Source organism: Hyla sarda, chromosome 2 (assembly GCF_029499605.1).
Source record: "Hyla sarda isolate aHylSar1 chromosome 2, aHylSar1.hap1, whole genome shotgun sequence".
Lineage (NCBI taxonomy): Eukaryota > Metazoa > Chordata > Amphibia > Anura > Hylidae > Hyla > Hyla sarda.
In genome coordinates this window covers 274319611-274334005 of record NC_079190.1, presented here as the reverse complement: position 1 = coordinate 274334005, position 14395 = coordinate 274319611, and the positions used below count along the sequence as shown (strand labels likewise).

General features: G+C 44.0%; 1 long non-coding RNA gene across 2 annotated transcripts in view; it reads left to right on the top strand.

Moving 5' to 3' along the window:
• The window catches only part of LOC130356098 (uncharacterized), a 112128-nt gene that overhangs the window by 26083 nt on the left and 71650 nt on the right, over positions 1 to 14395 (top strand). For both annotated transcript variants that reach the window (XR_008888779.1, XR_008888778.1), the window contains exons 3-5: positions 5348 to 5451; positions 7412 to 7496; positions 9364 to 9658. This is a non-coding gene — a long non-coding RNA (uncharacterized LOC130356098). The remainder of the gene's footprint in view (positions 1 to 5347; positions 5452 to 7411; positions 7497 to 9363; positions 9659 to 14395) is intronic.

Sequence of the window (14395 nt, the reverse complement as noted above, 5' to 3'; positions counted from 1 at the left end):
GTATATAGGGGGGTCTGTTTTTCTGGGTGTATCAGTTTAGGTATGCGAGATCGTTCGTGTTGAGCCCTGAGACGGTGAGCTAGAAGCTTCCCAGCTCTATTGTCCTGAGCGTAATAGGTCGCTCTGGTTTTCCTATAAGCTTTTTCATAAGCTGTCAACATAAAGCATCGCAGGTCACGTCTCAGGGTCCCAAGTTGAGTCGCTAATGTGATGGAGGGGGTAAGTTTGTTAATTGCCTCCAGATCTCTTATTTGGGTTAGCAGTTGGTTAATCTGAGTATCCCTTTGCTTTTTAAGTGTCGCCCCGAATTTTATGCACAGTCCCCTCACTACTGCTTTATGGCAATTCCATAAAATAAATGGGCAAGAGACTGACTGTTGATTTGATAGAAAATATTCCTGTTTGTCACTCTGCAATCGTTTGGAATATTCCTGGTGGGACAGCAAAATCTGACTCATACGCCACATGTGAGCTTGAGGGGATGATACTTCATCAGCAAGAGTCAGGGTGATAGCTGCATGATCCGTCCATGTTATCATTTCTATCGAGGAGCTGGCCGAAGCTGGTAGAAGTGAGCTGTCCACCAGGAACATATCCAACCGTGCATAAGAATTATGCGCCGCTGATAAGAAGGTATATTCTCTCGCTAGAGCATTGTGAATACGCCAGATATCATATAACTCATGCTTCCACGCCCAAGATGAGAGAGAAAGTGAGGGTAATCTAGATTGTGAGGTCGAATCCACAGAAGGTTTCATGACTGTGTTGTAGTCCCCACAGAGCACTAAGGAACCCCAAGTCTGTTTGTTAACTAGTGTCAGGAGTTTGTTTAAAAACCTAATTTGGCCCTTATTAGGTGCATACAGCACTACTAAAGTTAGACGTATGTTATTGATCGTGCATCGCAATATGACAAACCTCCCCCTTGGATCAGACACCATCTCCTGCAGCTGAAAGGCTACCGTATTTCTAATTCCTACCAACACCCTGAGTGTTCCTGTGCACAGACAACATCACAACCCAGGGATCTGACCTCCCTCCAGAAATGGGAACGCTTGTGAGGAGCATTGAGACCATTAACGTTTAAACTGGCTATCTTTATCACCATTGTATAAGCAGATCAAATACGATATATAGGCTTGTCAGCAATAAAAATAGGAGCGAGCGCGCCTCCCAGCCAGCACGCGCCCTCTCACATAGAGTAGGCAAGGCACATAGGTCTGAATCAATAGTGTAGGATGGCATATACTCAAGCTTTAAACAAAAATCACACGTAAAAAACAACATAAAACAAACAAACAATAATGCATGGCACCTTAGGAAGGTACCAGCATCTGTAGGAGGGCAACAGTCCACTCTGAAACCGGACGGGGACAGGTCACCAACAGGGCCCCACATCCCACCCATATGAAAGGAACATAGTTACCGCCATCTACCGCTCAAGCTGTAGACCAGTCCTGGGTCAGCCGCGCTTGAGCTGCTGCTGTGGATGGCCGCGCGGGTTGTGCCAGGTCTAGATTCCAGGTGTGGAGAAGCGCACGTCCCTCATCTAGGGAGCGGATAGTATGTATGGAGTTCCCTCTCTTTATCAGCAGGCGAACCGGAAAGCCCAAACGGTATGCGATGTTAGCTGTACGTAGAGCTTGGGTCACTGGTTGAAGCAGTTTGCGCGCTTGAAGGGTTGCCGCTGATAAATCCGCGTAGACCGCTATCTGGTGATACGGAGCTGGTAAACCATTCCGTCTGCGTGAAAGTTCCATTACTTTTTCTTTGGTTGTAAAAAAATGCACTCTAGCCAATACGTCTCTGGGGGTGGTGTCTGGAAGGTGTCTTGGCCGAGGTATCCTATGTGCTCTGTCCACTGCAGCTTCTTGGTCAGTGCATGATGGCAATGCCGCCTTAATAAGCGAGCGGACATATTCTGGTATGTCCGCTGGTGGAATAGATTCAGGCACTCCGCGCAATTTTATATTGTTGCGGCGACTGCGGTCTTCAAGGTCCGCCACTTTTGCTTTAAGCGCCGCCACTTCCTCATCCAGATCTGTGTGAGAGTCTATGAGGATGTTGTGTGAGGAAGAGAACTCCTCAAACTTAGTCTCCAGGTGGTCAACTTTCCCCCCCAGGTCCTCCACAGAAGCTCTGACAGGAGCAACCACAGCATTCATATCTAACATTACTGAGCGTCTTAATACCACAAGCATAGCCTTCATGGAGACGTCTGTCAAAGCCTCCCCGGTAACCGTTATAGAGTCCAGAGCTGCATCCCCTGCTGTAGAACTCAGTATTAAAGGTGCCTCCGTACCTTTCTGCAGATTTTGAAGCTGAAGAGACTGCGGTGATGTCGGAGAGGCTGTAATCAACCTCTCTGGTCGGCTAAGTGGCAACAGCACAGGAGAGTCATGGCGCGATCGTTCAGAGCGGCCCGTTGGCGAGGTAGCCTCCTCAGCAGTAGAACGGGGCGAGAGCTTTTGTCTGCCACTGTTTCCCTCCTCCACCGGAGTGAGATGATGTAGCTCTGGGTCAGACAGGGATCTGCGCGGCGGTGTGCTGTCCGGATGCCGCTCTTCCAGAGCACCTGCCTTTGGAGACGCAGGAGAGGGCATGAGGGAAGAGCCGCCGGCGCCATCTTGTGCAGTACGGGCCACCCGGGTAAAGCTGAATTTAGCCAGCGAAATGCGCCCGGTGGCTCTTTTTCTCCTTCCCGGCATGTCAGGCAGTGGTTCCGACACTCACGGAGCCTGGTTCGCTGCGGTGATCGCTAGTTTTAGCCGCTAGATTGAGTGTGTGGAGCGGAGCTACTCTGCTAGCCGACCATCCACTCCGGCTGCCAGGCCACGCCCCTAGCCGGAGGACTTACCTCTGCTTCCTCCTGTCCCGGCTCTGTCATTGATAGATCCTGGCTGGACTAGGCTCTATCAATGGATCACAGAGCACACAGATCAAAAGAGTTTAATAGAACTCTATTCATCTGTCTGAGAAATCTAATGATTCCTCATAAGTCTAATAAAGTGTAAAAAAAAAATAAAAAAGTTTTAATAAAAGTTTGAAAGACACATTAACCTAGTGGTCTTCAAACTGTGCCCCTCCAGATGTTACAAAACGCCAATTCCCAGCATGCCAGGACAGCCGTTGGCTGTCCGGGCATGCTGGGAGTTGTAGTTTTGCAACATCTGGAGGGCCACAGTTTGAAGACCGCTGCATTAACCCCTTCCATGTTAAAAGTTCAAATCACCCCCTTTTCCTATATAAAAACATGCAAACATAATAAAAATAAACATATTTGGTATCGCTTCGTGCGTAATTGTACAACCTATTAAAATATAACATTATGTATCCTGTACGGTAAATGTAAAAAAATACCAAACCACAGATTTGCAATTTTTATAATATCCCAGAAAAAAAAGTTAAAAAGCGATTAAAAAGTCAGATCAATACCAAAATGGTACCGATACAAAAAACAGATTATGGTGCAAAACATGAGCCCTCATACAGCCTGGTATGCGGAAAAAAAATAAATCTACAGGGGTTAAAAAATGGCAATTAAAAAAATGTGAAAAAGTTCAGAATTAGTAAAACATGACGTAAATTATACAAATCTGGTATCGCTGTAATCAGGCGCCTAAAGTATAAAACTAACATGTTATCTCAACCAGAAGGTAAATGGCGCAGAAAAGAAAAACCACCAAATCTGCTAAATTATCTTTTACTATTTCAATTTCACTTCCCCAAATATATATATATTTTTTGGTTCAGAGAATGTTATTGAAAAATTAAAAGGTATCATTATAGTAGGTAGTTATGGCTTTTATAGGGCGAGGAGGAAAAAATGAGAGCGTAAAAGCGAAAATTGGCCGGAACAAGTGGATCGTCATGAGGGACAAGTAGATTTTGCTCCATTTTAGTCCCGTGGACAAGTAGTTTTTTGATAAAATTTCCACACCCCTATATCTATCTATCTCATATCTATCTCTCTATCTCATATCTATCTATCTCATATCTATCTATCTAATATCTATCTCATATCTATCTATCTATCTCATATCTATCTATCTAATATCTATCTCTTATCTATCTATCTAATATCTATCTCATATCTATCTATCTAATATCTATCTCATATCTATCTATCTATCTCATATCTATCTACCTAATATCTAATATCTATGTCATATCTATCTATCTCATATCTATCTAATATCTATCTCTTATCTATCTCTTATCTATCTATCTAATATCTATCTCATATCTATCTATCTCATATCTATCTCATATCTATCTATCTATCTATCTATCTCATATCTATCTACCTAATATCTAATATCTATGTCATATCTATCTATGTCATATCTATCTATCTCATATCTATCTAATATCTATCTATCTATCTATTGATCTATATCATATGTATCTATCTATCTATGTGCCTCTATATCTATCTATCTTATATTCAGGGGCAGATTGACAGGTTGGGCAGCCGGGCACCCGAGGGACTGTGCCTGAGAGGGGGACAGCCTTTTTTTTTTCTTTTAAAGGGAACCAATCAGCAAATTTTAGCATATATAATGCTTGGCCATGCGTTATATATGCTAAAATCATTATCCCCACCATCCCCGGGAGACGTTTGTGCCCCCAAGGATGGTGAAAATATTAAGTTATAAAGTCCCCCCCCCAGCCACCCAACAAGTAGTCCCCGGGGCGGGGACTTTCACATACCAGCTCCATTCGCTGCGGCCATGCCCCCGCCCCACAGCTTGAATGACAGCTCACGTCACTGCTCTGCTCCGTCCACTTAGGGAGCAGAGCTGTGACGCAAGCCGTCATTCAAGCCGTCGGGGCTGGGCCATGGCCGCAGCGATTAGAGCTAGTAAGGAGCACAAACGTCCCCCGGGGGTGGTGAGGATGGTGAGGCTTTTATGGCACTACCTACTAGAGGAATTAACTACCTGGGGGCACTATCTACTGGACCTTACCTACCTGGGGCACTACCTACTGGGTACCTTACCTATTTGAGCCTTACCTACTACCTCCAGGGGGTATAACCTACCTGGGGGACACTACCTACTGGGGAAATTACCTACTACCTACCTTTTGGGGGCATAAGCTACAACCTACCTGGAGGCATTACCTGGTACCTATGGGGGCATAACCTACCTGGGGGCACTACTTACTGGGGACATTACCTACAACCTACCTACTGGGAGCATTACCACCCTACTAGGGGCTTCTACCTTGTTGGGTAGATTCTCTACCCTGTCTACTGGGGTCATTACCTAGGGCATTGAGGGTAGGGAACAGGTGGGGAATGATCTTAAAAAAGTGCAAGCCTAATATGTTTGTTGTCTGGCAGATTCTGCGGTGACGACTCATTGAAAGGTTGGAAGAAGACTTCATGACGGTCTGAGCAAGACAGAGAAGAAAAGAGAAGAGAGCGACTCAGAGAAGACACCTCCTGTGAGTCAGTAGATGTAACTGCACTGTAATCACTTGTACGGTTTGCAGAGCCTGTATTGAGCATGGGTCACTACTATGTGGGCTATGTATGTGGATATTGGTCAATGTTCTGTGGTTTTTATACACTGAACATATGTGGTGGTAATGGTAGTGGTCATGATGTGACGGTGTATGATATATCTGCTTGTATACTGGTATTATTGGTAATATTGGTCTCAGTATACAGGATTTGGTCAGTAACAGTATGATGGTAATATGTATGGTGATAATATTCCTCCTTGTATACTGGTATTATTGGTGATATTGATCTCAGTATATTGGATTTGGTCAGTAACAGTATGATGGTAATATGTATAGTGATAATATTCCTCCTTGTATACTGGTATTATTGGTAATATTGATCTCAGTATATTGGATTTGGTCAGTAACAGTATGGTGGTAATACATATGGTGATATTTTTCCTCCTTATATACCGGTGTTATTTGGTAACTGTATGATTTGTTTAGAGACATGTGTTTCTTCATGGGAAATTGTCTTATCTTAACAGGCTAGGTTCATAAAGTGTATTTCAGGCATATTTCATAAAAAAAATGTGTCCACAAAATCACAGAAAGGTTGCGTCAGTATTTGTAACATTAATATGCTCTATGTAAGTCTATGAAAAAGTGGTTGTTTTGCACACAATATTTTTTTTAAAAGGACATAATTTTACAATCCGTGACATGTCACTTTTTCACACGGCTCTAAAAAATGTGTCCTTTTTTTTACATATCGTGTGCACAGACAACTACTTACCCATACACTTAGGGAACATAACGGGGGGGGGGGGGGGGGGAAATGTACCCTATTTTACCCAACTATGATTAACCGATGTCCCCTCCCAATTGTGGCTCCACCACCACATAGCAACACCCACTGATAAAATGGGCTGCTTATTGTAAAATGCCTGGGTCTATTTTTGGTCCCAGTCCGGCCCTGGCCCCTTATATATAATGCCCCCATCATGCGCCCCTCACATATAATGCCCCCATCATGCGCCCCTCACATATAATGCCCCCTTTGCTGTGCCCCTAACAAATAATGCTCCTGTTATGTGCCCCAAACATATAATGCCCCCTGTGCTGTGCCCCAAACATATAATGCCCCCTGAGGGGACAGGACAGCGGGCATTATATGTGAGGGGCACAGCACAGGGGGCATTATATGTGAGGGGCACATTATGGGGGCATTATATGTTAGGGGCAAAGAACGGGGGCATTATATGTGAAGGGCACAGCACAAGGGGCATTATATGTGTGGGGCACCACACAGGGGGCATTATATGTGAGGGGCACATGACAGGAGCATTATATGTGAGGGGCACAGCACATGGGGCATTATATGTAAGGGATGCAAGATGGGGCATTATATATGAGGGGCGCATGATGGGGGCATTATATATGAGGGGCGCATGATGCGGGCATTATATGTGAGGGGCAAAGAACGGGGGCATTATATGTGAGGGGCCAATAACGGGGGGCATTATTTGTGAAGGGCACAGCACAGGACAGAGGGCATTATTATTAAGTGGGGGGAACAGGACGGGTCATAATTATTATATGCAGGGGCACAAGATGGGGCATTATTACTATATGTGAAGAGTGTTCTGCATTTCAGAAGTATATTGTATATTGTGAGGAATTTCTGGGGTGGTACGTTTTTTTATGAGCCACAATACATTTGGGTATTTTATTCAGAGGGTGCACTGCACAGCAAGTTATATTCAGAGAGTGCAGTGTGTGGTAGTATCATATTCAGAGATTGCAGTGTTTGGTAGTATTAAATTTAGAGGGCACAGTGTGTGGTAGTATTATTCAGGGGGTACAGTGTGTCAGAATTATATTCAGAGGGTGTGTGCCAGTATTATATTCGAAGAATACAGTGTTTGGCAGTATTATAATAATTATTGTTTTCATATAGAGGATCAGAATCCGCTGACAAAGTGAGGAAGCATCTGGGCATCAAGTTCTGCAGAGAGAAGATATAGCTGGAACAAATCCTGGCAGTATGTACATCTGAATTAGATAAGGAAAGACTATAGAGAAGACGTTACCTGTTGTCACTGACATAATTCTGTATCCTCACTATTTCCCATCAGAGCTGGAGTCACTTGTAAGTTCTGCAGTAATGATGGGTGAATCAACAACTCCCAGCATCCCCTTACCACTGCTTAGGTCATACAGGGAGCTGTAGTTTTAAATGGTAAAAACTTCTTTAGCACTTTCCCGTTCTGTGGCAGTTGGTATATTTGATTATTATTCTGACGTGTTTAAGAGTCTTAAACAAGGTTAGGACTGTATGATACATTTAATAATATTGTAAGTTCCATAAGCAACACCTTATTTTCTGTCTGCCAACACAAAATACTCTAATAGTGCCCCTCCCGAGAGTAGACTCTGGATCCGCCCCTGTCAGGACCTCTGCAGTGCGATCGTAGGGTCTCCATTAGCTAATATGATGGTTGGAAGTCTCTCCCTTACCTCTTTGCTACTCCGAGTCTTTCTGCTATTACAGTCTTCCTTAGGCAGACTGGATAAAAGAATTTCCTCTGTAGCATTCAGCAGCTAATAAGTACAGGAAGGATTAAGATTTTTTAATAGAAGTAATTTACAAATATGTTTAACTTTCTGCCACCAGTTGATTTAAAAGAAAAAAGGTTTTCACCAGAGTACCCCTTTAATTGTGTGGTGAGGATGGCAAGATTCCGCTCTCAATAAAGTGTTACCAGCACTGGGTTTCCTATACGTACATGTGTGTATTTTATTTTCACTGCCAGACAGCAGGATGTCCAAGAAAGGGACCTCCTCCTTGTGCCATGGGAATGTGAACAACAAATTATTGAAGTTGTTATTAACATATTCCATAAAATGATGTGCACGCTCCAAATGGACGACCAAATGATGTCTTGAAAAGAGGAATTATGAGGGCAAAAAATGTACTGTAGTTCCCACCAAAAAAACGTAAAGATTAGCTTCTGAGGGGGAAGACTTCGCCCCAATTGATGCCCCCATTTTTCGTATGTAGAACTGATCAAACACAAAGAAATTGTGTGATAGGATGTAATGTAATGCCTCCAATGTAAACGTTTTTAAATTAGGACTGTAGATTGAAAATAAATCCATGATGTCAGATATAGCTTTTATAGAAAGAGTATGTGACAACGATGAATATAATGATTCAATATCCAGAGTGAGCCAAGAGTAGGAAGACTTCCACTCAAAATGGCTTCCAATGGATAGCTGCCAATGGGTATCCTTAATGTAGCTGGGACAAGGGGTTGAAGAATAGAGTCCACCTACTCGCACAAGTGTTCATTTAAATTGCCGATGCCCGCCACGATGGGTCTCATAGGTGGTGGGAATCGGCTCTTATGAACCTTGGGGAGTGAGTGGAATACGGGGATGACAGGATGTGGTACCAGAATGTAGTCAAATTGTTTTTGAGAAATGACCCCCATGTGTAATCCAGTGTTCAGAAGCCCAGTGATATCCCGTGTGAACATCACCGTGGGCTCACCAATCAGGCGACTGTACGTTTTGGCATCATCTAAGAGGGTCTTATTCAAACAACAATATAGCGCCTATTCATGCACACGACTGCCCCCCCCCCCTCCACTTTATCTGCAGCCCCCACTACCAACTCATGATTGTTTTTCAATTGCTGAGTAACCAGTTTTTCACCCCTGGACAAGTTACCAGGATCATGAGTGTGTGAACTGTGCTTTAAGCACATTAAATCTTGTATACCAAGATCCTGGAAACTATCCATGGGTGGAGACCTGGAGTGGAAAGGGTAAAAACCAGGGTTACCTACAGCAAAACAAAGAGGATTCATTTTCAAGCAATCTTAAATTAAAAAATATATTTGTTCAGTCAGCATAGTACATAGAAGAGGCCTCGAGGCCGGAAGAAGCGCATACCTGTGCGCGAAACCGCCGGCAGTCGCCTCTGAGCTCCCCACGCGTCCGCCAGCCCTGGTTCCGGAGGAGCAGCCCGAGATGGGAGCCGTTTGAACAGAACTGAAGCGGTGAGTGCAGGACACCTGTTTTATGTCTTTCTTGGGTATTACGTTCATTGCTGCATATTTGTTCTAGCACCACCGCCTCTGAAGTTTCTGGGTACTGCCCGAGTGTCACCATTGTCCATCTCGAGGCGCTGCGTTGATAAGGTATCGGTGCCACTTGTGTTTGTCTTTTTTGGTTGTACATATAGGAATGTAAAACATAAACATACATGCTAATAATATCTAAAGTTGAAAAAAAACTAAAGAATGGGGGGGGAAGAAAAAATAAAAAAAACTAATGAGGAGGCAACTGGGTAAAAATTTGCCGTAATCGAGAAGCTTTTTGGATTCATAATTTGCAATGTTACCAACCCCATGGCCTTAATTTTTGAGCAGATATCATTTTACATTACTAGTAGCCCTCTATGATGATAGTTCTGGCCCTGTCTTTTGCTCCCAATTTTTTGTGGTTTTCTCTTTCGAGTGGAAAGAGAAAACCACAAAAATTGGGACTAAAAAAACTAAAGAGAGTTCTTTAGTTTTTTTCAACTTTAGATATTATTAGGATGTATGTTTATGTTTTACATTCCTATATGTTTCATTTTGTTATAGTGTTTTCGTACCTGCATATGCTTAGTGTAAGGTATCTTCACAGGATGCGGCATCCTATGGGTTAACAAAATGTTTTCTACATACCCTGTTGCTCCCCCACACTTGGTAATCTGTTATCTCCTAGTGTGTTGCCCAATATCTGACCGCAATCTGACACTTGGCTAGCTCTTAAGGGATTTTTTCCTTGCGGCAATTTAAGATGTGTTGTCTGCAAATTTGCCCATAAGTGTGCATTTACACCGGGGCTATCTGATCAACACAAACTGCCTATAAAATCCTTCGTCAACTGCCAAATGTCACATGTGGTATACAGAATTATGTGCACAACCTGTCAAGTATCATATACAGGAAGCACCAAACGTCCTCTGAAACTCAGGATTAGTGGCATTTGTAATCCACATCACTTGAATGTTTCTAGTGCCTCTAAACATTTTCGTGACACACATAGTAGTGACCTTTCTTCTTTTTCATTTCATGCCATAGAAAAAGTGTATAGACCAAAACGAGAAGGCGACTGGGTAACAATTCTCCATAATCGAGAAGTTTTTTGGATTCATAATTTGCAATGTTACCAACCCCATGGCCTTAATTTTCGATCCAATGTCATATAACATTACTAGTAACCCTCTATGATGATAGTTCTGGCCCTGTCTTTTCCTTTTAATTTTTTGTGGTTTCCCCCCCTTCTTTAGTTTTTTCAACTTTAAATATTATTAGGATGTATGTTGATGTTTTGCATTCCTATATGTATAACAGTGGTCCCTCAACATACGATGATAATTCGTTCCAAACGACCCATCGTTTGTCGAATCCATCGTATGTTGAGGGATCCGTGCAATATTAAGTATAGGAAGCTGTACTTACCTGTCCCCGCCGCTCCGGACCAGGTCCTCACCGCTCCCGCTGCTGTTCCAGGGGCTCCCGATGTTGTACCTCTGCTCCGGTGTCTTCTTCGCGATCCTCCGGTGTCTTGCGCATCTTCTGCAGGGTCCGGGCCTCGCTTTCTGGTGACGTTATTACGCTGCTGCGCCGGCGCGGCGTGCGTAGTGACGTAATAACGACGCCGGAAAGCAAGGCCCGGACCCTGGAGAAGATGCGCAAGACACCGGAGGATCGCGAAGTGGACCCGGAGCAGCGGGAAAATGTAAGCGAACCTGCCAGGGATGCTTAAACTGCTATCCGACAGCAGCTTAACCCCTTAAGGACTCAGGGTTTTTCCGTTTTTGCACTTTCGTTTTTTCCTCCTTACCTTTTAAAAATCATAACCCTTTCAATTTTCCACCTAAAAATCCATATTATGGCTTATTTTTTGCGTCGCCAATTCTACTTTGCAGTGACATTAGTCATTTTACTCAAAAATGCATGGCGAAACGGAAAAAAAAATCATTGTGCGACAAAATCGAAAAAAAACGCCATTTTGTAACTTTTGGGGGCTTTCGTTTCTACGCAGTGCATATTTCGGTAAAAATTACACCTTATCATTATTCTGTAGGTCCATACGGTTAAAATGATACCCTACTTATATAGGTTTGATTTTGTCGCACTTCTGGAAAAAATCATAACTACATGCAGGAAAATTTATACGTTTAAAAATGTCATCTTCTGACCCCTATAACTTTTTTATTTTTCCATGTATGGGGTGGTATGAGGACTCATTTTTTGCGCCGTGATCTGAAGTTTTTATCGGTATGATTTTTGTTTTGATCGGACTTTTTGATCACTTTTTATTCATTTTTTAATGATATAAAAAGTGACCAAAATACGCTTTTTTGGACTTTGGAATTTTTTTGCGCGTACGCCATTGACCGTACGGCTTAATTAATGATATATTTTTATAGTTCGGACATTTACGCACGCGGCGATACCACATATGTTTATTTTTTATTTTTTTTACACTGTTTTATTTTTTTTATGGGAAAAGGGGGGTGATTCAAACTTTTATTAGGGAAGGGGTTAAATGACCTTTATTAACACTTTTTTTTTACATTTTTTTTGCAGTGTTATAGGTCCCATAGGGACCTATAACACTGCACACACTGATCTCTAATGCTGATCACTGGCGTGCATTAACACGCCTGTGATCAGCATTATCGGCGCTTGACTGCTCCTGCCTGGATCTCAGGCACGGAGCAGTCATTCGTCGATCGGACATCGGGGAGGCAGGTAAGAGCCCTCCCGGTGTCCGATCAGCTGTTCGGGACGCCGCGATTTCACCGCGGCGGTCCCGAACAGCCCGACTGAGCAGCCGGGTCACTTTCACTTTCACTTTAGAAGCGGCGGTCAGCTTTGACCGCCGCTTCTAAAGGGTTAATACCGCACATCGCCGCGATCGGCGATGTGTGGTATTAGCCGCGGGTCCCGGCCGTTGATTAGCGCCGGGACCGACGCGATATGATGCGGGATCGCGGCGCGATCCCGCTTCATATCGCGGGAGCCGGCGCAGGACGTAAATATACGTCCTGCGTCGTTAAGGGGTTAAAGGACAACTGTAGTGGACAAAAATCCCTGCCCAAATGTTCCCCAAACAAAAGATATACAATTCAGTCAATTAGTCCTATTTACCTATATGCAGCCGTTTCTGAGATATTAGAGTTGCCAGCATAGCCCAGTAGTCCTGCGTCCGTCCCCTATTCATTACATTGCAGCTGCCATCTTGGGGACGGAGATCTCTTCCTCCCAGCAGTGTTTGTGCTCCCCCTAGCCTCTGTCAGGTCTTCCCTGCTTATGCATATGCATGAGCGGGTGCTTTCTGAGGCAGCCATAGGCTCATCCTCAGAAACGCCCCTATCTGTAAGATTGAAGCAGGGGGAGAATGAGGACGTCCACAGCTCCTCCCCCCTCCCCTGCTCTGTCTACATAGGACCTCACTTATCACGGGGAGGTTTCAAGTTTTCATGGGGGAAACACAGAGCAAACCACAGAGCAGGGAGGGGAGGACGTGTGTGTGTGAAGGAGACATATTACACTGCACGGGCTGGTGGTGTATAGACTACAGGGAATAAATATCATACTGATTCTGTGTGTGAGGGGGGGGGACTACTGAATGACACATGCTGGGAGTTGTAGTCCCTGTTATGTGTGTGTATGCCAGTGTTTCCCAACCAGGGAATGCTGGGAGTAGTAGTTTTGCAACATCTGGAGGCACCCTGGTTGGGAAACACTGGTGTATGAACTACAACTCCCAGGAGAATACAGAGATACAATAGAGGTGTTGGTGAACTACAACTCCCAGGAGACTACAGAGATACAATATAGGTGTTGGTGAACTACAACTCCCAGCCAGGAGACTACAGAGATACAATAGAGGTGTTAGTGAACTACAACTCCCAGGAGACTACAGAGATATAATAGAGGTGTTGGTGAACTACAACTCCCAGGAGACTACAGAGATACAATATAGGTGTTGGTGAACTACAACTCCCAGGAGACTACAGAGATACAATAGAGGAGTTGGTGAACTACAACTCCCAGGAGACTACAGAGATACAATATAGGTGTTGGTGAACTACAACTCCCAGGAGACTACAGAGGTACAATAGAGGTGTTGGTGAACTACAACACCCAGGAGACTACAGAGATACAATATAGGTGTTGGTGAACTACAACACCCAGGAGACTACAGAGATACAATAGAGGTGTTGGTGAACTACAACTCCCAGGAGTCTCCTGATACAGTAGAGGTGTTTGTGAACTACAACTCCCAGGAGTCTCCTGATACAGTAGAGGTGTTTGTGAACTACAACTCCCAGGAGTCTCCTGATACAGTAGAGGTGTTGGTGAACTACAACTCCCAGGAGACTACAGAGGTACAATAGAGGTGTTGGTGAACTACAACTCCCAGGAGACTACAGAGGTACAATAGAGGTGTTGGTGAACTACAACTCCCAGGAGTCTCCTGATACAGTAGAGGTGTTGGTGAACTACAACTCCTTTATACACTTAAACAGCAGAAAGCTGACACGGCATGCTTGGATGTATAGTCTTACAACAGCTGGAGTCACCTCTGCAACTCCAAGCATGCACATACAGCAGAAAGCTGACAGGGCATGCTGGGATTTGTAGTCTTGCAACAGCTGGAGGCACCACTGGAATTCCCAGCATGCCCGAACAGCATATAAAATAACTGGGCATGCTTGGAGTTGTAGTTGTGAAAAAGATGGAGGGCCCCCTATCAGGACAGTTTTATAGGCAAACAATTATGTTTTTTTTACCATTTTTCCTTTCACTCTCCACTCTCCAGTGTCCACACTACAGTGAGCACGGAGGCAGCTGCTTCATCACTGGACAGGA